We start from the raw sequence: 26235 nt of genomic DNA on the forward strand, positions 1-26235 counted from the left end.
TTACATATTAAAAGATATTGTCACAAGAAAGATAGTTCTTGTAAAAAAACACTTCTCATTTAATACTTTCAAATTTTGGCCTTCATATTTCAGAAAATAATAAAATCAAAAATAGAGAAGATACAATTATTTTTATCCAAAAAATAATATCAAGCATTCAGTCACTTTTTCTCAGAAATAATTCTCATTATCCTTCCTTCTTTTTTACATTTCCACCTTAAAAATATCAATAGATTTCAAGAAGGCAGATGGTCTTTCAAAAAAAAGAAAGATTGATCTTCTATTAAAGAGACACATATAGAGCTATCTTTTAGGGAATTTTTTCTTATTCGGCCTGAAATTAGCAAATATATTTTTTTGTGATTCAGTAAACTAGACATTCTCAGAATTCTAAAAAGTAAACATGATTCAAGAAGATTGTCCAGTAAAAAATCTTTTTATTTCTTTTCAATGCATATTTAATCACTTATCAGAAAACTTTCCCCAGTTCCTCAGTTGTCTCTCTGTGATTTTATTATTTTCCTTGATTTATCTTATCATAATTTTTAACTCATTCATACTTTGGAAACTATAGATGCCTCCTTTTAGGAGACACAGATACAGATGATAACAATTAACCTCCATGAGGAGTGTTAGTCACCACCATTGCTCTTTGAGATTTGCTCTAATATGAGCACTACTTGGTGGATGTGACAGGGAATATACCTATCAAATTCTCATTTGGTCTGTAAAAGATGCTCAGTAGATAGAATAGGAAAGAGACACAATCTGCAAACTTTGCATAGTTATTATTTAATTTTCTCAGAATAAACAACATTAATTATGTGGCAGAATTGGAATGCCTATACTTGAAACTATTCACTTAGAGACAGCCTCATTAAGCCTTATCTGCATTCATCTGAGAGTTAATGTTGATTGTTAAACTGATTTGGATTTGGAGACCACCTGGAAGACTGGTGAAGCATACCTGCTGATGTTCCTAGGTAAGACACCAAAGTGTAAAGCTAAGGATTGTATCTGTTCCTTGGCCCCTTCTCCTCAGAGCTCTTCCGGTCAATTTGAAGTGAGTAGCTGCCCTTCTGCCATGTTTCTAACTTAGTGCTTACTGATCCTGAACTGAAGCCTTTGAAGTTGTAAGCCAAATAAACTGTTTTATATTTGAAATTATATCTGTCAGCGAATTCTCTCAGCAATAGGAAAGGGGATCAATACAGAAAGTTGGTACCAAAAAGTCGTTACTGTGACTATAATTGACAGTGAGATTTGTTAGAACTTGCTTATAAAATACATTTAGAAAGATTTAGAGATGCAGGCAACAGAGGACCTAGAATGATGCAAGTAGAGTTGGATGAGCGATTATATTTAGAGCTGTAAAGACCAGAAGGCTCCTAAGAATGTCTGCCAAGTGGAGACAGCCCAAGAAAAAGCTGTGTGGGCTGCAACCAATAAGGCCACCATGGTGGGGCACCTCAGACTTTTGGAACTTACATTTTTCCACTGGGTTCCCTGGATGCCAGGCATAGAGTTGCATGACTTAAATCTTTGCCCTGCTGAGTTTTTGTCCTTCTTTGATTTTATTCTCTTCTATTCTTTTATTTCTCCTTTTTGGAATGGAGATGTTTACCCTGTACCATTGTATCTTGGGATTACATAACTGTTTTGATTGTTTTTTAAAGTAGGTCATAGCTAAGACTTCTTGAAACTCAAAGGACATGGACTTTTGAACAACACTAGGATGCTTGAGATTTGGGGGGAAAGAAATACAGCATTTTTGGTTTTCACAAGAAAGTTGTATTGTTAGACATCATTATGAACTTATTATTGCTTTTATTTTGCTGTTTAAGTCTGACTTAAGGAAATACGTGTGGGTGTCAAGTTGACAAGCAGGGGACTGTAAAGGTTAATCTAGATTGTCTGCTTGATTCGACTTGAGAGACTTTCTAGAGTGGTGATGGCAAATTTTCAGAGTTTGTGATACAAACGCTCTGCTGTGACGTGCATGATGTAGACTTGACATCAATGATGTACAGGATTAGTAAAGTATGCTTCTACGTGTGTCTGGGTGGGCCACTGGGGCATTAGATCAGTTCTACCTGATTTCCAGCCCAGTTTTCCTGGGACTCTGCCCCTCTACTGTGATTTCTGACCTTTCCAAGGTGAGAACTTTGTTCCAGCCTACCCTTCCTCCGTGATGTTTCTGCCTTGAGCCAGTTGATCAAAGACTCTAGAACTATGAGAAAAAAAAAAAAAAAAAAAAAAAAGACTACATCCACTTTTAAGTTACATATATCAGAGGTTTTATTCCAGCAACAGGAAAATTGACCAATATGCCCCTATAGAAATGAACCATTTATCATATGATATCTGGCTTGATACAGTCCAGAGCTGGAGCTAAAGGATCGTCCCATCATCTCCTCCTTGTGGTATTCTCCTGGGAAAATTCTAGTCAAGTTCTAAAAAGGCACTGGGAAGAGACCAGAAGACAATCTCACTGAATACCCTTCTCAGACAATGAAAGACATTGCATAAGCAGACAGCTGTGCTGTCTGCCTGTAAGAGTATAATCTTATCCTGTGGAAGTGGAACTCACACAAGATAATAGAATCTGTGCACTGAATCCACCCAAATCAGGCAATTTATACAGTACTTTTGTAAATCTAAAAATATATCCCAAGTAACAGTAATTGAAGTAATTAAATCGCCATTCAGGAAAATTCAGGTTAAAAATAATAAAATAAAATTGAGTCTCTTTCTTTTGTTTGAACATATTTGAAAAATCTATTTTTCATGATAATTTTTATTTGAGAAGACATTTATATGAAATCATTTTGAGAATATTTGTGACAAATTTTTGTCCTCCACCAGCTTGTTCTCTCTTACTTCTGTATATTTTTCTTTTCCATCATCCCTAGTGGTACTCTTCCAACAAACTCTTGCAGGCAAACAAGTATTGGACAGAGCCGCATAAGCTCAGATGAGTCCAGAGAGTTTGGGAAAACGCACATTTCTGATCAAAGAACAATTCAAATTCATGAAGCTTTTACAATGTTATCTTCCCAATACAAGTAGTATTTACATGTACTCCAATACTTTTACCAAAAAAAGGAAATACATTTTGTCAGTTGTTGGGGAGTATTGTTTATAGTATTTTGGTAGCAATTTTAATGTACCCTTATCTGATAAATTTGCATATTTTCATAAGTATAAAATCAAGCTTGAATGAGCCCCAAATGATTTTAAGTGATTCATTTTCTCAAGCCGTGGCTTTTGTGCTAGAGTGGATAGAAACATAAATAGACAACAGATAAAATATTACCGATAAGAAGAGAATCCATGGAAAGTTTCTTCTAGTCATGACAGTTTTATATGGCTTTTAAAGGACATGCCTTCTGTATTTAGACTGGGGAACTAAGCCAAGAAATAAGGATGATGCTCCTATCAGTTCCTTTGATGTTGCTTCTTTCTTAGCTCCAAAAGCTACCTCGGTTTAAAGTAACAACATATTTATCACTATAGCAGCAGTTATTAAAAAACAAAAAACAAGCAAATAGCAACCAGATATATAGACAAAGAGATACAGAAATTCAGATATACAAATATATAAACATACAGTATAAATATACATGGGAATAGAGAGAAAGCTTCATGTTCCAGGACAAATTCCCTTTTAAGGTCCCATGAATCTGATGTATTTTTATAGCCCACATAAATATTCATAAATAAAGGATAATGAAAACTGAAAATTTGGAACAGGAACTTTAAGCAAGCCCATGTCTACTCCTTTTAGGTCCTTTGCTTCTCCCCTCACCTGGGAACTATGGGAGGGACGTCAGGAATTGCTTTGTGAAGATTTTCTTTCTTTTGGTTTAAAATCCTTTTTCTTTCAACATCGGCCCTCATATTTCCTAATTAGACAACATATTGTTTGCTTTGGTCCTACTTTAACGTACATTATCTAGTTTCTCTGGCTCCCTACACAGATTGGAAAAGATATACTTCCTGTTTCTTCCCTGTGAAGAAGTGCAGAAAACAAGGAACAGATATAAGAGGCCTTCTAAGTGAAAAATACCAAGTAGACTTGACCCTGCAACTGTGAAGAGTGAGAAAGAAGGAAATTCATAGTTTTGCCTTGAATATCAAAGAAGATGTAATGGAATTTTATAGTATATGCCCTTAGCTTTTTATAAAAATGGCTTCAGGCCATTGCAAAATTATCTAAATGAGTATATATATATACTAAAAGAATCATAATTAGATATTACTAGTGTATGTAAAATAAAGAAAATTGAGTATGTTTTCCCTTACCTCCCCCCTCTGCATGCCTCCCATACTCAAACAGGAGTCAGATACAATGATCTATCAACTAGCATTGCAAAAAAAGGAGAAAATATTTACATGCTTGACCAGTTGTGAGTTTCTGACAAATGAAAATTCTAATACATGACTTAATTAAATTATAATTATAAAAATCTCTTACTTCCTCATTTATTATTTATCAGATTATAAATCATTTTCATATACACTAAAATGACAAAATAACATCTTGAGTTAGATATTTCCTGAGATGAAGATACTTAACATCCCTGGAATTATGCATAGTGAAGCTGAATTTTTCTCTGAAAATGGCTTCCAGTAAGTGACCTGAATTAATTTAATTTCTTCATTTGTGAAATGGATATTATAACACCATTTACCTAATAGGATTTTTGCAGGAACTATGTAAGCTGTTTAACTTACTGACTGGCATTTCATGAGCTTTCAGTAAATGGTGTCTCATAATCTTTACCATTATTCTCTTGATTAATATCATAGATAGATGTTTTTAGTTCTCCAACTGAACTATTCTTTTAGAATTTAATATCCTATAAGGGCAAGTTTAAAGGTAGAGTAATTTTTTTTGCCATGTCTCTATTGTCATTTATTGTTTAGTTTCTATCTGCATTGTACACATTTAAGTCGAGTAGCTATTTAATGATCTGGCTTTGAATATAATACAATATAATTATCTCTGATGTTGGAGAATAGAGTGCTTTCTTGATATTTTACATACAAGATATTTGTACTTGTATAATAAACGTACATTTAAATAGAGAAGCAAGTAATGTGCAATTATTTTGTATAATTTTCTACATATTTATATAGATACCTAGACTTATCTTAATTGCATACACAAAAATATAGTCAATAAGTGTATAAAAAGATGATATATAATGAATATTAATAAATATATATTATATAATATATAATATTATATATGATTAATAATTATATATAATTATATATAATATATGTAAATAATATTATATATAATTGTATATAATAAAATAAATACATAAATAAAATTATATATTTTAGAAACCCAAGTTAAAGCCATAAGAGGAAGCTTCACATCCCCTAGAATGGGCATAAAGAAAAAGGAATGCAGTAACAAATGATGGTAAGGAAGTGAAGGAATTAGAATCAGCACACAGTGCTGGAGGCAGTGAAAAATGGTGTGGTCTTTTTGGAAAATAGTTTGAAGTTCCACAAAATGATAAACATGTGCCTGCTATATGACACAGCAATTCTATACCAATCTAATACGAGGTATGATCAAAACATAAGGTGAAGGTTTAAATAAAAGTCACTACAGTAAAAGACATATGGCCATCTATGCCCCCCAAGACTTTCCCTCATTTCAAATACACTTACTCCATTGTCTGTGCAACTTCCTGAAGCAGTCTGAATATTTTCTTTTTGAGGGTGTCATTAATTATGCTGTTGTGGTTACCTTAATATCCTGAATCCATTCAAAGTTTTTACCTTTCATTTTGACTCTGAGGAAGCACCAGAAGTCTCATGGTGGCAGATCTGGTGAATAAAATGGATGAGGACACAAGCTACTGTTTTTACCAGTCTACCCTTCTGTTGGAGGGCACTGGTCAGGAGCATTCATAATAGTGTTAATCACACCTCATCATGACACTTCTGAAAGAAAACTTGCAGAATTGTTTCAGAAAGTGACAAGAATGGCAAATCAAATGTGCCTGAAGTGAAGGTGGGGTAGCTTTAAGAGGATTAATAGCAATGCATCTTTTACTGTAACTTTTACTGTGATTTTACCATAAAAAATATTCACTGTATGAATCCATCACACTTAGTATACACTAAATATTGAAAGAATGTGTTCACTCAAAAATGCATGCATAAATGCTCAAGATAAGCAAAAGGGTGGAAATCACCCACCCACATGCACATCAACTGATGAAACGATAAAAGTCATAAACACATAAAACGAATATCATTCAACTATAAAATGAAATAAAGCTCGATTAACCCTCAAAAATAAATGAATTTTAAAAATATTACACTGTTAAAGAAGTTATATTCAAAGAACCATTTATATGAAATCAAAATAAGTAGATACATAGAAACACAAAGTAAATTAATATTCACTTCTGATTGAGGATAGAGTGTTCAATTTTGAATATGAGCTTTCAGGGAAAGACGAGGTTATACAAATATACTGAACTTAACTGTAATAATTGAATGTAATAAACATAACTGAATTATACAATTTTAAAGGGCTAATATTTTTATATGAAAATGAAATCTTGATATTGTGCATGTATATTCATACACAATTATTGATCCATGTTTTAAAATATTTGTTTGTTTTCCAGTGGTTCAGAATATAATCTAGTATAGAAGGAGAGAGTTGCTAGTATAAAATAAAAACAAAATAGACTGTTTTGATGCTCTTGGATTGGAATTCATATAAACTCACAGTTATTACTAGACAGACAGAAATATGTATATATAGCTCTGTGTTATATAAATATATCTGGATAATCACATAGATATGATTATGTGCCCAGGGTATGTATCTGCTAACTACATCTAACTGACTCTAGAGAAAGTAGCAAGTCAGTAGGAAAGAGAAGAGTTAACCAACCTTCTGATTTCTAAATATTAGTTTCTATCTAAACAAACCAAGATACAATGAAGTAAAGATTGAGGCTGGGCCCACAAGTGAAAAACTTCATTTTGGGTTGGCACTGTTTAGTTCCACAAATTAAGGCAATGGTAAATAAAATAATACATATGAGTCAAAATATTTAAAAAATTCCTATTGCTTAAATCCATAACTTTGATCATCAAAGTAATAATAATATTGGTAATAACAAATTGTAATCCATTGAGAAAATAGTGAACTCTTAGGTTAGAATATGTATAAATAAATTTTCCACTGTTTGTGGGAGTGTAGGCTGATATAACCACTCTGGAAATCAGTGTGGTGATTCGTCAAAAAATTAAGTATTCCTCTTCTGGATATTTTTCCAGAAGAATTGAAAACATCATACCACAGCATTATATGCACACTCATGTTTGCAGCAGCACAATTTCCAATAGCTAAATCTTGGAAACATCCCAAATGCTGATCAACCAAGGAATCGATTTTTAAAATGTGGTATTTTTATATAATGCAGTACTACTCATATGTGAAGAAAGATAAACTTGAGGCTTTTATAGGTAAATAGGTGCAAATAGAGACCATACTCACAAGTGAAATAAACCAAACTTGCATGCATAAACATCAAATCATCTCCTTAGTGTAAGAAAGTGAAAGAGTAAATAAGAATTAAAAGATACAATAGATATTTTGAAAGGAAAGAAACTGCTCAAAAGTAAAGAGCAAATGAGAAGGTAGAGAAAATAAATAAATACACAATAAAAGTAATTTTACTATTCATTCTATAAGTTCATTGAAAGGAACAGTTAGTGCTTATATTGTTTGATCAACTTTGCAAGCTGTAATCTGAGCAATAATCTTGAAGACAACAACCATAGTTAATTTCCTTTCATCTTGTTTTGAAATTCTGCATCATTTTTTTATTCTCTTTAAAATAAAAAAAAAACACCAAAAGTTAAGACTTTTCTATGAATAGAAAGTCAATAATAACTATCAGTGAAATTACAGGGTTAAAAATCATCAGTGTTTGGTAAAAGTAATTGATGGAAGTATGATGAAAATTTAAGTAAAATGTTTATACTGTGTAAAAGTATCTACCTACAAATTACAGACTCATTGTAAATGGAAGAATAATTTATGATAGAAAAATCTTAGCAGGCATCACCTGGGCAGGCGACCAAATGTCATAATGTTAACATTCAAACAACCTACCATTGTTTGCTTGCATTCTGAGGAGGTAGGCATAATGTAAATCGAACCATGAGTAAAACCCAGAAAAATGCCAATTGGCATGCTGCAAAATAGCAGACATGTTCTCTTAGGAAGTGTCAAGCCTGATCCAGAAAGACAAAGAAAGAAAAGATGAGGAATTTTATCAGATTAATCGGTACTAACTTGGCAGAATAAATAAATTCACTGTATAATTTACATTAACTATTGTATTAAGAAAAGTCTAAATAACATGCAATATTGGAACATTTGGCAAAATTGTATATAAACTGTGGATTAGAAATGTAATAATGTTAAAGATTTTGAATTTTGTATTAATTTCTAAAGATATGAAGTGTCCAACTAACACTCAAATATTTCAGTAAAACCAGTGTTGACATTTATACGTGACCCCAAATATTTATACATGGATAGATATATGTGTTTGCATGCATGTATCTGAGAGTGAGCATCACAGATCAAAAGGGTCTAAAACGTATTATTTGTTAAATTCTGAATGAAAATATCAGGCAATGTGTGTAGTCTTTTTTGCAAATATTCTGTAGACTAGAACCATATAAAATTACAAATAAAATGTTTTTCAGAGAAATAAAAGAGAAAACACCCAAATAAAAGTTGGTGCTTATACTGGGACTGTAGACAGGTTTTTACTTGTTTCCTTTTGCCTTATCCTTGTCACACTTATTAAAAGTAGACTACTAATTAAAATGAGAAAAGAAATGGATGGAGGGTCATACATCACCTTTTTAAGCTTTGTATTGGCATATCTTCTGTGTGGTGCCTACAGTAAAAGCAGAGAGATAGAAACATAATATATTATGATTAATATATACTTGTGTGTGTGTGTGTGTATATATATATATATATATATATATATATCAGTTAAATATGTAACTATAATATAATATGTATATATAATATGTATATATATTGGTATATTGTGCTTATATATTATAGGTACATAATAACTATATTTATATCATATGAGATAATAATATAAAATAGAGATATGATATATCTAGAGGTATTTATACATAAGTAAAGTTTTCTTCCTTATCTGTGAGTTATGTCATTTGTCTAAAACTGGGCAGAAATATTTTGGTAACTTGTATGAGGTATGGATTACAACTTCATGGGCTTTTTTTTTTCTTTGAGGATATAAAATCTTTAATTTACTTTAGAGGTGACAAGCCAAGGATAGGTGATGTCGTGCAGTGACAATGATTTCAGAGGCAAACCACACTTGACCTGGGGCAGCCTGTTACTCCTGTCAGTTTGGCCCTGGATATATACTTCTTTCCCCGTTAAAATAAAACAAACTTTTTCCCTGTGCTGTCACATTTCAAGGTAAATACACAACTGTCCTCCTTAACCTCACCAAGAAATTTACTGACAGATCACAGCAGTAAACAGATATTTATACTTACACTGCTTACCTATTGGGCTCTCCTGAGGAAAATGTTGGACACGAAGGTTCTCCTATAATCCTTAAATACCAACTTTCCTTCTATTTTTGATCTGTGACATTTAGATGGCTCCTAATTAGGATTTCCTTAAAATAACTTCGGTTGAATTTTTCCCAGAACATATTTTGAATTTGGAAAATATTGACAAAGCTTTTAGAAATATCCAGGAAATGCCCACAAAATGGGCAAAATATCATTTCTTTACTGTCATTTTTGACAAAGCAATTATTTTCATGATAATTAAGTGGCTTTGATCTAAAAGCCCTAGGTCATGCTGGGCCAGAATTACCAAAAAAAAATCAAGAATCAACTTTCATTAAAAAAATCTGTAGTTGAATTTTTTGATACCAAAAATTATGTAGTGATGCAGAGGCCATTCATGGCTTCAGAATTAATTCCCTTGGACAAAAAATAGTTCTGAGTACAGAAAAGAAAATCTTGAGGTTGAAATTTGACATTTCTGGTGTCACTAATAAAATGATGGGTTGTGGCATTTTATTTTCTGTAGAATGAGCCATTATTAGCTCTATTTACCAAGATAGTGGTGGTTAATATTTATAAAATAACTGACATTTTCTAGATTAATCTTACCCAATCTTTGTTTAATGCCAGAAGTTGTCAGGGAGTGAAATTCCTGCCATTGCACCAGCTATATTGAAGAAAGAACTCCTCTGTGTGTGTGTGTGTGTGTGTGTGTGTGTGTGTGTGTGTGTGTGTAGTATATGTGTGTGTACAAGAACAGAACAAGGAAGTAACTCGAAATGACGTATTTTCAAAATTGTAGCCTGGATAACTCTGAAGGTAATATTTATGCTTTCTAAAAACCATGGAATCCATTTCAGAAGTTGTGGGTAATAGCTTCGATGTCTCTAAAACAGGAAGGCTTAGAGATCTAGAACTCTTAGATATTGATACGAATATGAGAAAGAAAAATGTGACTCATCACAGGGACCAAAGCCAATAATCTACTTCTTAGAATAATTGCAATATTATTTTATTCTATCAAGGTTTCTTTAGTGTCTCTTCCAAGTGTAGGTAAGGACTGTGATGATCAAATCACAAAAATGGAATCTATTCAAATGTCACTAACATGTCTTGGCTTCCCAGAAGAAGAAAGTTGAGATGATTCTGGCCAGTAATGAGTATACTTTAAATGCTTAATGACAAATTTTTTTCTGGCACATAGAGGTTACATGACTGTACTAACATCCCATGATAAGAATTACACCAGAAAAATAATAGTGTTTGTATTTTAAGTATCTATATATAGTACTTAGATTTGGTCACTATCATCATGATCCCTGGGAAGCATAGTCTTTTACTAGTTTACCATTGTCTACATCAGTTTCTTGAGTTGAGATAAAATATCTGACTCTGTTTAAAAGAAGAGAAGTTTATTTGGCTCATAATTTTAGTGGGTTCAATCCATGTTCAACTGGTGCTAACCCTGGGCAGAGAAAAAGATACTGACATCATAACAATCAAGAAATAGATGATGAGAAAGAAAGGAGAATACAGAGACCAGAAAACACGCTCTGAGTCAGACTCCAGTGACAGACCCTCCAACAAAGCCCCACCTCTAAACGGCTCATTCAGCCACCAAACTCGTCACTGAATGAACCCACAGATGACTGTGGCACCCCTATGGTACACTCACCTCTAACTACACAAATCTTTGGGGGACATTTTATATCTAAACAATGACAAACAAAATCTATTTAAAATAATTTAAAGAAAGAAATGTGCCAAATCTTTACTTTTGCTGAGGTCTATATTATCTCATTTTGTTAGAAAAAATAATGGCCCTGCAATTGTCACATGTAAGCCCATATACTATAAGAATACATTACCTTGTACTGCAAAAGGGACATTGATGTGATCAAGATTGCAGACCTAGAGGCAAAAACAGTAATCTGTATTACTTATGCAAGCTTGTTCTAATTGTGAGTCTGCCGAAGTAGAGAATTTTTTCTGGCTGTGTTCAGAAAGTCCAAGAAATTAAAGTGTAAGGACTAATCAGCTGCCTTTGCTGGCATGTGGGGATGGAAGGAGAGGGATATAAACTAAAAGAATGGGGGAAGTGATAAGAAGCTGGAAAAAATAAAGAAATGGATATGGACCATAATCTGCAGAAAGGAACTCAACTTTGCTGACATCTTGATATTGACCCCGTGATAACCACAGAGAATAATAAATTTATTTATTTTGTCCAGCAAGTTACTACATCAGTAGTAAACTAAGTCATATAATTCCCATAGCAATCTCATTTTATGTACGCCACATTTTCTGTGTTTCACAGATATAAAAATATGAGATAAAGGGCAATTTTATATAACTTTACAAAGGTCACATAAGCCAACTGAAAGTTGAGTTTTAATACATAGGACTTTGGTAATCTGTAGTCTTTACAGAATGAGGGGTTTCTCAAGTATAATGTAAATGAATCATTCCATTCTTCAGTAAGTATATTAATTAAATAAACTAATAAGATATAAAACCTATGTATAAATATAACAAGGCTTTCCTATTTTCTGTGATCTAAATAATGAAAACACTGATTGGGAGAAAAATTTAGTCACTGAGTTATTTGAAGTATGAATGCTCATGATGGAAGAGGATATTTTGATGTATTAACTGGATTTTTTATTTAAGCAAGGAGAAAAAGATAGTCATAGTAAGAAGTACAGTAACTAAAACTTTAGTGCACATTTTGCTGATGAAATTCTAAAATGACACAATGTTTTAGAAAACTCTGAAGTGAAACAGAATTATCATGAATCTCAGTAATTTTACTCTAAATATATATCAAAGGGTATTGAAATCATACATCTACACAAATATTCACTGTAGAATTATTCATAATAGCCAGAAAGTAGAAGCAATCCAAATACTCATCAAATTATGAGTAGGTTAACAGCATGTGATACCTTCATGCAAAGGACTCTGATTAAGAATAAAAGGAAATAAAGTACTCATTCAATGTGGATGAACCTTTAAAATGATTGGTACTTCAAAAATAGAGACGCAAGGTGTTACATATTGCCTGATTCCACTCATGTAAAATGTTCTATATTAGCAAAAATATAAAGATAAGACTATCAGTAGCTGCAAAGGTTTGGTAGAAGTTAACTGCTAATTGGTATAGATTTCTTTATGGCATATTGCAAAGTTCAAAATAAGACATTGGTGATACTTTTATGAAGATGTGAATACATTTTAAAATTCTCCTAAAAATGTGAATCTAAGATATATGAATTATATCTCAATTAAGAAAACATAGGAAGGGTACCTTGGAAAATCAAACACAAAAAGCTAAACCCATGGAATTTAATATTTTATAATCAGTGCTAATATTATTGACACATTACCCTGTGATGTGAGCAGAGTAGTCATCATGTTTGCATTTGTCATCATGTCACTTAGGATATAATAAAAGCTTCACTCAATTGAATTTTGACATTACAATGTCAATAGCATGTTTTAAAAACTGTATTTATGCTTTATAAATATTAAGGCAAAATTAAAGATTACAAACAAGTTGTTTTACTATAAATCTATGAATTCAAATGCATTCACATTTAAAGTTAATACTTCGTCCTTGTCTGAAATGTTCTTGCCTTAAATATTCTATTGATTTGCTGTCTCAGGACTTATTTGCACACTATTTTAAGCTTTCATTTTCTGAAGTATTGCTGTTTATCCTAAAAAATATGCATGCATTATATCACATGAAAATTTAATTTAGACATATGTTTTATAATAAACGATGCAGACTGGCATTGTACCTAGTGAGATTTGTTCTATTTGCTTCTGTAACAATAGCTCTATTGAATATACTCATTCATTGTTAATTAGATTCTTCGCAAAGGCCAGTGGCAGCATTTCTATAATATTTTTAGCAAATAAAATTATGCAATATAGAGAAACATGGGAGACTCTGTGTCTCTCATATTTCCGAAATCATTACTCCAGTACTTAAGTATAAGATTCTCCTATTTTGAGACTGTAGGTACTTCCCTTAAAAACAAAAGGAAAACTTGCCAACATACTAAGTGCAATGCACTGTCAGCAAGATAAGCCACAGGAGGGATTCCTATAAGAATATAGCATTCTGGGCTAGAAAATGTGTCAACAAGGTTTTTAGAGAATATAAAATGTCACTTTTCTTCCATAGAACATTTAAATATTGTATCAGAGACACTTGAGGGCTTCAAATATAACCCTCATTAATTCCCATCTTGTCTTTAATAACTGCAAAATTATCTGTACATTCAGATTTTTCCACAAGCAACAGTTTGTTATTTAATTTTCCATTTTAACTCGCTAGTTATATTTCATAGTTTCTTCTATTCCATAGCCTCAAACCATGTATTATAGGTTCATTATTTTACAGCTGAATGTACTTTTAGAAGCTATGATATATACCTTCTGTTCCAGGTAGGAAGCAATAAATAATGCACCAGCCTAGAAATTTAATTCTTAGTGAAATTCTGTGCCTGACTTTATTTCAAGATTGCTTGAATTCAATTTTGAAAGGAAATTATCCAGACGTGACAGCAGTCTGAGAAGATCATTCTTAAAATTATTTTTGGACCTGAATGATAGATACCATTTGAGTATATGGTGGTTTGGAGGGCAATTTTCCCTGTACTACTACGTATCTGTATACATCCCTCCACCCTTTGTCTACTATACTCCGTGCACCAGATTCTTAGGCATTGCCTCATCAGTCTCTTTCACCTGTAGCTTTTGGTTGGACTTCACCAATTGGAAATATGGTGGTGACTGAGAGAAGAGAGGTGAACAGTGTCAGGCTGCCTATCTTTCACTCCCTATCTCTCTTCCTGCTGGGAGGCAGAGTGGATGTGGCTGTGAGTTGCTACTGTAAAGCTGCAGTCGGCCTGACTCATCAATGTCCTCAGCTCCAACTGTAGCTCTTTCTTGACAAACTGGAGAGGGTAAAATTACAAATATCCTCAAGAACCAGATTGCAAATATATATATGCCATATTAAGGAACATAAATATATTCGGAATACATGGACATGACTGAAGGACAGAGTTTGTTTTTTTTTTAAGTAGTTAAATTTAGGCAAACACACAAAAAAATAATAATCAATAATTAGAAGAGCAAATATAGAAGGAGTAGAGTCTAAAAGAAGGGAGGTTATCCAGTAATTCCTTTAAATAACCCTGACAAGCAATGGGGGTCTGAACCAAGGAAAGAGTTTCTGAAAAGAGAGAGCAAATTAAAGGAAGGTTGAGTAGGAATACACCTATATCTACCCTTCCTGAATTGACTTACCACTGAAGAAAATGTTCCTGCATCCATTGGTTTTACTAATCCAATAGTTTTTTGTTTGTTTGTTTGTTTGTTTGTTTTTTGTCTTTTTTCATTTTTATTGGTACCGGGGATCAAACTCACGACCTCCTGCTTGCAAGGCAGATGCTTATGCCGCTGAGCTAAACCCCCGGCCCCAATCCAATAGTTTTAATATCAATTGATCAATAGGAGAAAAGAAACACTACAGAACTTGTACAACTATTTATCTTTATTTTGTAACAAATTATGAATAAGTTTATAGCTTTCCTACCAAAAATAACTGTTTTATAATGATACTAACAGTTGTTCTCATTTTCCAGAAAAAATGGTAATTGCATTTGTTTTAAGTTGTTAATACTCATGCAATAAATCTAAGTAATATAAACAATATTTCTTTTGAAACTATTTCTACTTCTAGAGTAAAATTGTTAAAGGCTTGTATTTTTTCTATTCCTTTTTTTTTCTTTTTGTAAGTTTCTAGGCACATACACATACATTCGGCACAGATTTTAAGATATGTGTAAATGACAGAGAACACATAAATTTATTAACTGCCTTTATCCCTTATAGTTATTAGTGGTCCTCATCTTATAAATACAAAAATATAAACCTCATTTTTGCCCCTGTAAAGTAATACATATAGTATTGTATCATAATTTTCTGACGTGTACCATTTGGGTTATATTCCAGTTTTTGCCATTCCAAACAATAAATATATGTTTGCTCACAGTAAAGGCACATCTGTTATATAATCTGAATTTGGACATTGATGGAAAAGTGAGATACACATCTTAATTTATAATGAATACTGAAAAATTGTCTTTAAAAGCACTGTATTAGATTATAACATCAATTTTTGATATAAGAGAATGATATTTTGTTGCATTCTGACAATACTAGATATTACTAATTTTTAATCATTTGATAAGGAGAAATGCTCTCATTTACATTTTATATATTTCTTTGATCATTAAAGAGATTAAACAGTTCTTTTATTTGTTATTCATTTGAAAGATAGAAAATTTTCTACTTGTCTGTTTTTCTGTTGAATTGTTTATTTTTTTCTTGATTTTATAAGTTTCTCATTTTTATGTTTTGTATACATAGCAAACAGTACTATTTTCTCTTTTTACATGGTAGTTTCCATGACATAGAGGTTTTCTGTTTTCTTGCACCTAACTCAGTAAAACTTATTAACTTTTGACTTATAGTTTTTACAATATGATTGAAAGATGTTCTTTATTTTAACATTGAGATACCACAACAAGACACCTTACTCTGGCTTCTTTAAACAACCCAAATTTATTTCCCAAGTTTGGAGGTGAAATATCTAAGATTGGGAGGCTAGCAGAGTTGATTTCTGGTGAAGATTCTCTCCTGAGTCTCAACCTTCTCACTATGCTGCCTCATAGCCTTGCTTTGGGATACATGCATGTATGAAGACAGATCTCTCTCTCTCTCTCTCTCTCTCTCTCTCTCTCTCTCTCTCTAAACAACCAGTTCTACTGGCATAGGACCCACCTTTATGAATTTAAATACTACTGTTATTTCCAAATATTTTAATATTCAAACATAGTGATATTAGAGGTTGATGCTTCAACATAAGAAGTTTGGATAGACACAAGTCAGTTGATAGCAATTACAAAGAGGTGTTCTATATGATTTGTGAGACTTTTAAACATTTAGATTTTATTCATCTCAAATTATATTTTCATATCCAACTGTCTTAGTTTTCCCTATTGATATCTTTCCCCAATTTCATTTATTGAATAGCCCATTTTTCTCCAGTAATATTAAACGTCAATAATATTATATAATTGCATTGACAAATGAACTACCCTTCTTCTCTGTTAACTAATTTGTTTCAGCACCAAATCCACACTGTCTTGGTTCCCAGAACATTACTGTATTCTTTGACATTTATTAATCATTATATGAGTTTTCAAATTTTCTAGGCTATTTTTGTCCAAATTGTTTTTTAAATCAATTTTAGAATGATGCTTGTAAAATTTCATTTAAGTAAAAAATGCCAGGTGGAAATTCACTTTTTTTTTCACACTTTTTACTAAGTAAGTAGAGTTGTATTCTATGACACTTACCCAGTTCAGAAAAGACTGCAGTTAATTGCAGTAAATGATCAGTGATCTGTCTTTTCACCCCTGACCTCTATTTTCCTCTCAATCGTATGTAAGTGTCTTAGTCTCTCCCTTGTCACTAAGACAAATACCTGATACAATTTAAAGAAGGAGAAGTTTATTTGGGCTCTTGTTTTAGTTCATGCTTTGTTTCTGCTTCCAAAGCAGAAACAAAGTGATCTGGTGGAGGAAGTCTGCTCAATGTCATGGTGCTCAGCGAACAAAGTAGAAAATGGGTGGAGGGATAGGAAAGGAGATATAACCTTCTAGATCACATCCTCTGAGACTCACTCCAAATAGGCCCCACCTCCAAACAGCAAGTCTATTCTAGCTCCTCCATAGCCCAAGAACCTTCCAAAAACTCCAGTTCTGAATACATGATGTGTACATTCTGGGGGATATTTATATCTAAACTACAAAACTCCATCTCTGGCCCCAATACTCAAAAACATCTCATCATTCAAAATGTATTTAAGCTACCTCTAAGAGTCATTGAATTCTTAATAATCCCAGCATTGTTGAAAAGTTCAAATCCCAAATTCAACCTCACAATTCTCCCATTTTGCTTTGCTTATAAAACCAGTACCATGTAGATAAAGTTTAGACCTAATGCCAATTCAAGCTGTAGCCAAGTCCCCCTAGATCATGGATCCAGAGGCCACCAAGCACCTGACTGAACAAGTGAATCTAATCCCAAGAAACTAATTCCCTAGTGGGCCCTTCTTGAATAGTGTTCCCTGGAGTGCTTTTCTTAAAGCAAAAGTTTCCAAAAGAATTTACCTTCACTACCTTGTAGCATTGAGTTTAAAAAGGATAAGATCTTCCCAATTCTTGAGATTCCCTCAAGCCATTTGCCTGCTGCAAAATAACTGATTTCTTTTTAAAGTTAATATTTTCAATAACCAAGATCTCCATTCCCTCAGATTTGCAGGTACTTCCTTTCTGATGAAACTGCTAACTTTCATATTTTTTGTTTCTAACATATGTCCTTGATTTTTACTGTAGTTCTGGTTAAAAGCGGCCAGATGTAACTATGCCACAGACTGAACCCTTGGCTGCCTTGAAATTTTAGCTACTAGATTAATTAGTCTACTGCCCCTCATCTCATTACCCGACAGAGACTCAGGAAATGAGCAAAACTTCTGCCAGAGCATGACACATATATTTTCTACTTCAAATGCTAATGGATTCCTGGTTCCCAACTGAAACCTACTGACTGTGGCCCTACTGTGTGCATTCGGGTCCTCTGAGCTCTTACCAGAATCTTCAGTCAAGTTTACTTATGGCTTTCTAAAGCTTCTTGATCTAGCATCTCCAAATTTCTCCCACGAGCCAGTTCCAAAAGTTTCTAAACCATGTGTGTCATGGCATGGTATGTCATCAGATATAGTCATTGCAAGGGCGCCACTTTTCTGGTACCAAAATCTGTTTCTATCAGGAATTCAGCATTATGGGATTCTCCAGGAATTTGAACAGAGCTCATTCTTCCCCTCTAGAACTAGGAAGCGATGCTCAAAGTAAGGACTAGAGATTCCCCAAAGTGAACCATAGCCATTCGCAGAGACAACAAGGTCTTGAGTTTCTCCAAAGCTATGTATGTCGCAGCTAATAAGAGGCTGGAGGATGTGACATGAACAGAAGTATGGAGCACTGCCAGAGAATCTTGTTAAAACATAATGAGTTCTCCAGAGCTGTGAAAGGGTAGGAAGTGAAGATGTCAGAATGAAAAAGATAAATGCTGCTTTCTGGACTTCGACCCATCAAAGATCCCCAAGCTCAAGTTCCCAAGGACTACGCAGTATGTGGTATGGTTGATGGCCCCCTTTAAGAGGAGTTGTCTGCAGAGGGAAGAAATTCACTGCCCACTAGCAGATAGTGCAGATGAGGCCTGAGTCTGCCCATGTTCTGATCCTACACCAAGAGCATGCACTTCTTGGTGGAAATCACATCCAAGACAGACCCTGAGAAGACAGACTACACCATGAAGCCAGGTGCCACATGGAACTTCCAGGCTGAGGAAAGGAAGAGAAGGAGAGAAGTGAGTGAGAAGAAGGAGGAGGAGAAAGACATGAACAACCCCATGAAGGTGCTGGAGAACCTCACGAAGGACTCAAAACTGGAGATGGAGGTGCTGGAGAACCTGCAGGAGCTCAAGGACCTGAACCAGCAGTAGACAGACGAACGTGGACTTCAAGCCATACTGTAGCAGCACAGGCAGTTGGAGGAGGAGTTAAGGCACTGACAGCAGGAGGACCTGTGTGAGACTTGGAGCTCCTGGAGGAGGCACAGAAGTAAAGGTTCCTGAAGCACTTGAACTGGGGGAAGAGGCTGCACTGCTCCTGCAGGGCCAGGCTCCTCCAGCCTGGCAGCCCCAGAGAGCAGAGAGGCTGCTGACCCCTCCCCAAAGCCAGCCAGCCTCAGTGACACTGAGGTCCAGAGCTCCTCCTCCTTGAATGAGAAATTCCAGGTTCATACCAGGAAAGGAGCTGGACAAGCTCCTCCAGGAGAGCCAACAGCACCACTGTTCCCTCTCCAGTTCTCCTTTTTATGTTGTTGCTAACAATCCTCAGTTGGGCCCTCCACACCCAGCACCACGCTGATTCAGTTCAGCTGGGTGTTACAGGTTGCCTACCAGTTGTCAATCCATCACGCTGACAAAGAAACTAAATAAAATTTGTAAAAGATGACATAAAAATGACCAATAGGCTTATGAATAATTGCACCAAATCACTAATCCTCAAGGAAATATAATTTTTAAAAATACAGTCTTACATCAGTAAAAGCAGCTATTATTCTGACAACTTCAGTAAACAAGTGCTGGAAAGGACATGAAGGAATGGAAACATTTGCACATATTTGGTCAGAATGTGTATTAATATGGAACTAATAGTCCATATTCCAACCATTATGGAATGCAGTACAGTGGTTTCTAAAAATAAAGAAACACATAAAAATAGGTTAACTTTGAAATCCAGCAATCCTATTCCTGGTATTTTCAAAGGAAATTAAATCAAGCAGTCAAAGAGGCATTGGTTCTCCCATAATTTTTTCAATAGATTTCAGCCAAGAGGTAGAACTCAAATAAGTGTTTAACAACCAGTGACTAGATAAAATCTGAAATATACACACAACAAAATGCTACTCAACCCAGACAGAACAAACTCTGTCATTTGTCACAGCATAACTGAAGTTGAAGATCATTACTACGTGAAATAAGCCACACACAGAAATATGGCACGATATCACTCAGATGTAGAACACAAAAAAGTCGATCACATTAGTAAATCTGAAATAGAAGTTGAGAGAAAACTGTGGCTAACAGAAGCTGGGGAGAAGAAGTAGGAACGAGGGATGAGAAAGGTTTAGTGGGAACTAAATTATATTACATAGGAATAAGAAGTTCCGATGTGCTTTGCATAGAGGATTGCCAATAGGAAGCAATTATGCATCATATATCTTAAGAAACCAAAATAAAGATTTTGTGTTTCTATCAAAAATAACTAATAAATGTGCAAGGATCTAAATATATCTAAGCTGGTTATATCATTTTGTATATGTCTTTAATGTATGTGGATTTTAGATACTATTTAAAACACACAAATAACTTTTTAAATATAGCTTTAAATGCCATACATTCTGATATAAAATTAATCATGTCTTTATTATTGAATCATGAATTTATATCTGATATTTGGTTATTAAAAATAAAATTCTTATAAAATATCTAGCAATAACAATATGCCAGTATATATGATCGATCATTTCTTGACAGTAAGTTAATAGAATACAAAGAACTACTTCAAGGAATATAAATTGTTTAAAAACAACAAAGTAACAAATATGACTCTAAAAACTTGACCCAATTAAAAAAAATCCACACATAAAATATAACATTATCCATTTTACTGTATTCTCAACAAAGGTAGGCTTATATTTGTTAATTTAGTAAAGAACAAGATTTCTGTTATTTTAATTTTTGATAACCAGTGTATATTGAACAAACTATATGTTTGCTTTCCTATATGAATTTTCTGTGTGCATCCTTTGCCAACTTTTATACAAGATTTTTAGTGGGTTTCATCTGAAATTTTAGGAATTTTTTTCTAAGAAGGTTGAATCTATGTCAAAATTGCTACAAACAGTCATAATTTGTTTCCTTGCAAATTCATATATTTAATGAAAATTATAGTATATATTTTGCTTACATTTATTGCCATATTCTTTATTTTAAATATTTCTTTATTATGTTATTAATATTTAGTCTTATGTTTGTATATATTAATTTTAAAGTTTTATAATTTTATGTATGCCTTTTATTTATATATTTTATGTATATTATATTTTGCATGTATCTTACGGCTTAGAATTTTCATTTGAGCCAATATTTAATTTTTGCTTGTTAATTCTTTCCCTGAGTTTTCTAATTTTTCTGTACCTAAAATAATTTATTTGATATTTTAAATTTTATATTTCCTTAAAATTAAATACATTAATAAATCTGAAATTTTGTTGTCACATATAGTAAATAACAATACTTACCTAGTTTTTACTCCAAAGTTGTCAGTAAATTACCACAAACTCACTTCTAAATAATCATGCTTATAGTTTTGAGTACATTTCTACTTTTAATTGAGGCATAGTAATTATATCTATTCATCAGGCATATCGTGACATTTCAATTCACATATATAATGTATGATGATCAGATCAGGTTAATTAGCACATCACGTGAGAGAATATCATTTATTTTAGGAGGAAAATGTTAACAGTAAATTCCTTTTTTTAAATTGCTGGTAGGTAATTGACATTACCTGAACATTCATTTTATTTTAATTTAAAATGAGGTAAATTTAACTCTAAAAATCTATTTTTTTTTTTCAAAAAAAATAGCTACTTTTTAACCTTCAGGTGAATTGTACAATAGTCTGTTAAATTCCTCCAAACAGAATAAACATCCATCCAAATACTGTCAAATTTCTTAAGCAGTAACAATTCATAATTTGCTGTAATCACATGAAACTGTGCTCATGTTTTGAGAATCCTTTTTTTCAATAATAAGGTATATTTCTTTTTTGTGTTTCTTGTAATTCTGAAAATCTTTAAGCAGTTTTACTGTGTACATCAAGCATATCTTTTCAAACTCCTCTAAATGCTAAGAATAATTATTTTCATTCTTTCTAGAAAGGAATTATATTTTAAATATACTTCTAATATTGTATTACTGGTGACAAGTTATGATACATAAAAAATAAAGTGACATTTAAATATTTGTTGAAAATTGATTCGCTTCTTTAGGCAGGTAACATATCAATTGTAAAGAATTTTAAAAATTTTATCTGGCAATAAACTTATATTCTATATTTAGGGACTATATTTTTGCACTTACAAATATTATAATTGATGAAATGTGTGACTCTTAATTAACTTTGAGATGAACACTCTACCAGATGTTCACTCGATGATAGTTTCAACTTGTTTAGTGAAAGATAATCATAAATTTCAGTTAGTGATTAGATTTATCATAAAAACATGAGAAGGAAAATGTAATAATGAGATTTTTCCATGATTTTAGTCTAACTTCTTTTCCCTACCATTAATTCTTAAAAATATTTGAATTTATAAAGTGTATAAATTAAAGTGATTGCTTAAATTTAAAAGTTTTTACAATAAAAGATACATTGCCCTTAATCTCTATAAGACATACTCCTTCTGCCAACACACTTAATCCAACATTCTTGTCACTTTCTGAAACAGTTCTCTAAATTCTTTCATAAGTGGCTTTACAAGCTGTGATAAAAATGCAGTCAGTACTTCAATATTCACCAACAGAAAGAGAGACCACTATAAACTTTATGATGTGATCTCACCCACTTTTATAGTGAAACTTCTGGCGCATCCCCAAAGTCAAAATAACCATAAAGGTAAATGTTTCGAACTGATCCAGGACTTCAAGAAATCCATACAACTAAGAAACTCACTAAGCAAATTTTGGAAAATGTTGAGAGAAAATTGCAGAGCACATTAGAAAGCAGGCATTTCTTGTTAATGATTAGAATTAATACTGTAAAAATGGCCATTTGGTCAAGACTGATATGCAGTTTTATTGCAATCCATATTAAAATACAGGCAGTATTATTCCCAGACTAGAAATAATAATAATAATTGTCATATGAAATCAGAAAACATCCCGAATAACCATTACAACTTCAACTAAAAAGAGCTAGACCATCACTATACTGGATTTCAATCTATAGTGTAAACTGAAATTTAAAAACCAAAACTGAAATATTTTTAAAACAGAAGACAGAAACAAACCCATGTGTTGACAAGTACCTTATTTTTTCATAAAGAGTCCAAAAACATGCTGCAGAAATGATGGTTTCTTTCACAAAAATTGCTAGAAAACCTGTGTATCTGTATGCAGAAAATTAAAGCTACGTTCTATGTCCTATTCTGTACTAAAATCAAATCAATTTTTCATATCTTTTTGGTAATTTAAACAAAGAGCAATATTTAACAAAAGAAACATTAAAAGTACTGGAAAACAACATAATGGAAACACTTAAAGCCACAGGAAATAATATCAAGAATCAAAAAATGATACTATATTGAATTAAAAAGCTTCTGTATATCAAAGGAAACAGCTAACAGAGTAAAGAGACAATCATTGAGTGGGGGAAAATCTTTTCCAGCAATTATTTGAGCAGAAGATTAACATCTAGAATATGAAAAGAATCCTATAAGTCAATTAACTCAATAAAAAATAGGTAACTAAATTGAACATATCTCAAAAAAAGTTTAAATTACCAAAAAATATGAAAAATTATTCAACAACTCTATCCATCAGAGAAAATAAAACAAACAAAATTAAAGGACACTGAGGTTCTCTCACCTGAATCAGAATGACTGTCATCAAGAATATCAAAAAGGGGGCTGGGGATTTAGCTCAGTGGCATAAGCATCTGCATTGCAAGCAGGCAGTCCTGAGTTCAATCCCTGGTACCAATAATAAAAAAAAGAATATTAAAAAAGAAAATAAGCATGTAAACAAAAAAGCTAAACTAAGAATGCTAGCAGGAATATAGTGAAAATGGAAGCCTTTTACATTGGTGGGAATGTAAACTAATATAAATACTATGGAAACCAGTGTGAAGAGTCCTCAAAAGACTATATTTGGAGATATTATTCCACCAATTTATGCCAGGGAATTTTCCCAAAAGAGTTAAATACTTCATGATATAGTCATACATTCATATCTGTGCTAAGCTAAACTGTGGAAGCATGGTAGATGTTAATCAACAAAAGAATGGATAAGGAAAATACTGTATATATACACAATGGAATATTGCCAACTCATATAGAAAATAAGTCATATTGTTTGCAAGAAAATAAATGGAACTACAAGCCATCCTGTTAAATAAAATTAGCTAAACTCAGAAGGTTAAAAGCTACTTGTTTTTTTCTTTCCTAATAAACTTAAAATATAGGTAAATAAATTTTTAAATTAGCTAATTAAATTAAATACATTAGAGATGACAGAAAACTTGACTTTTGGAGATGAGTCTGAGGATCAGCAATCATGGAGACCACAGAGAGGACGATTGGGATTAAAATTAGAATACCAACTTCTGAAAACAAGTTTACATTAATTATATCGGTCTACACCAACAAGGTAAAAAGGAAATCAATCTGTATGTATCAGTTTTATTTGAATATTCTTTCACAAATCAAGACATTACAACACAGTTATAAAATTTAAGTACTAAGTCTCACACTCTGCACTTAATTTGCTCCATTTTCCATTGCTTTTGTAGGTGCCTATTTCAGTATCTTTCTGTTTGTGTTATTTTCAATAAGCAAAGCTCAAGTAAAGCGTCTAAAATTTTCACACATTTTACTCATTGAACTCTTGTATAAATATTTCTTAACTGGGTTGGGATTTACTCAGTAGCATAAGTGCCTGCCTTGCAAGTGTGCAGTTATGAGTTCCACTCCTGGTACCGAAAACAAACAAATAAATAAATAAAATAAATATTTCTTAACTAGTTTCAAAACAGACTCAATGAAAATTTAGAAGTTGCTTTTAAAAATTTTAGTATGTAAATAACAGTCAAATTCAGTGGCCTCCAAAACCAGGAAACAACTGGCTAAGATAAGTCCGTGCACAATCCTGAGCCCTGGGGAGACTTTAAGATCATCTCTTCCAGAGATCAAGGACCTGTCCGGAGCCCAGGCACACTAGACTAGTCTTGGGAGGTTTTGTGGACCAACTATTATGCCCAATTACCTTCTTCAATTACAGGATTTGAGAGTAGGTGAAGTGAGTTCCAGGGCATTGGTCTTCGCTCATGGAAAGCTTTAACCCATCATCCACAGTGGTTAGGTAGCTTGCCCAGCTACTTGAAACACTGAAGGTAACAGAAGAGGGCCTGAGGGCCTAACTGGACCAGACTGAGCAACTTACATTCAGTCTCAGGAGCCTAGGGCATGGGAGACAATTTTCAACACATCCATAGGATGCCTTGGAACAACACTTGAAGCATAGATACATAGGAAAATGACAAAGTAAAAGACCAAAATGCAATCTCAAACCTACAGCCTATCCCAAGAAATGTTAGGAGGTATATACATAGAAGAAAATATATGCCATACACCTGATATATCTGAAATAATAGCAACTGAAATAAACAAGCACCTCCAGGAAGCTTTAAAGAAATTCAAATTAGTAATAATCTCCCAGGTAAAAGAAGAAATGATATAAGTAATGAATGAGATGCTGAACACATCTAAAGAAGACGCAGTTAAAAAATTGGAGGAACTAAACAAAAAGGTAGAATCCCTGAATGAGCAATATAAGAAACAAACAGAATACACAAAGCAGATGCAAAGAGATATACAGGAAATCAAAAATTCCATTAAAAGTTGTAAAAATTGCCTCAATGAAAGTGAAGATAGAATTTCAGTCCTCAAAGACAGGATTTCAGCTAGTGCATAGGAAAGGCAAGATCTTTTAAAAATGACAAGGAATGAGGAAATAATAATTCAACAGCTGCAAGATGATGCAATGAAAAACAATATATTATTGTTAGGGATAAATAAGAAAGAAGGGGACAACATAAAAGAGGTCAGA

At 32.9% G+C, this 26235-nt stretch overlaps 1 pseudogene; it reads left to right on the forward strand.

Annotated features, from left to right (window-relative positions):
- The first annotated feature begins 10409 nt into the window (after window positions 1-10409).
- On the forward strand, window positions 10410-19410 carry LOC134478154 (splicing factor YJU2-like; annotated as a pseudogene).
- Window positions 19411-26235: the final 6825 nt, after the last annotated feature.

The sequence above is a fragment of the Cavia porcellus genome, unplaced genomic scaffold, assembly GCF_034190915.1.
Source record: "Cavia porcellus strain 051 isolate PalLab524CR breed Dunkin Hartley unplaced genomic scaffold, mCavPor4.1 scaffold_1, whole genome shotgun sequence".
Classification (NCBI taxonomy): Eukaryota; Metazoa; Chordata; class Mammalia; order Rodentia; family Caviidae; genus Cavia; species Cavia porcellus.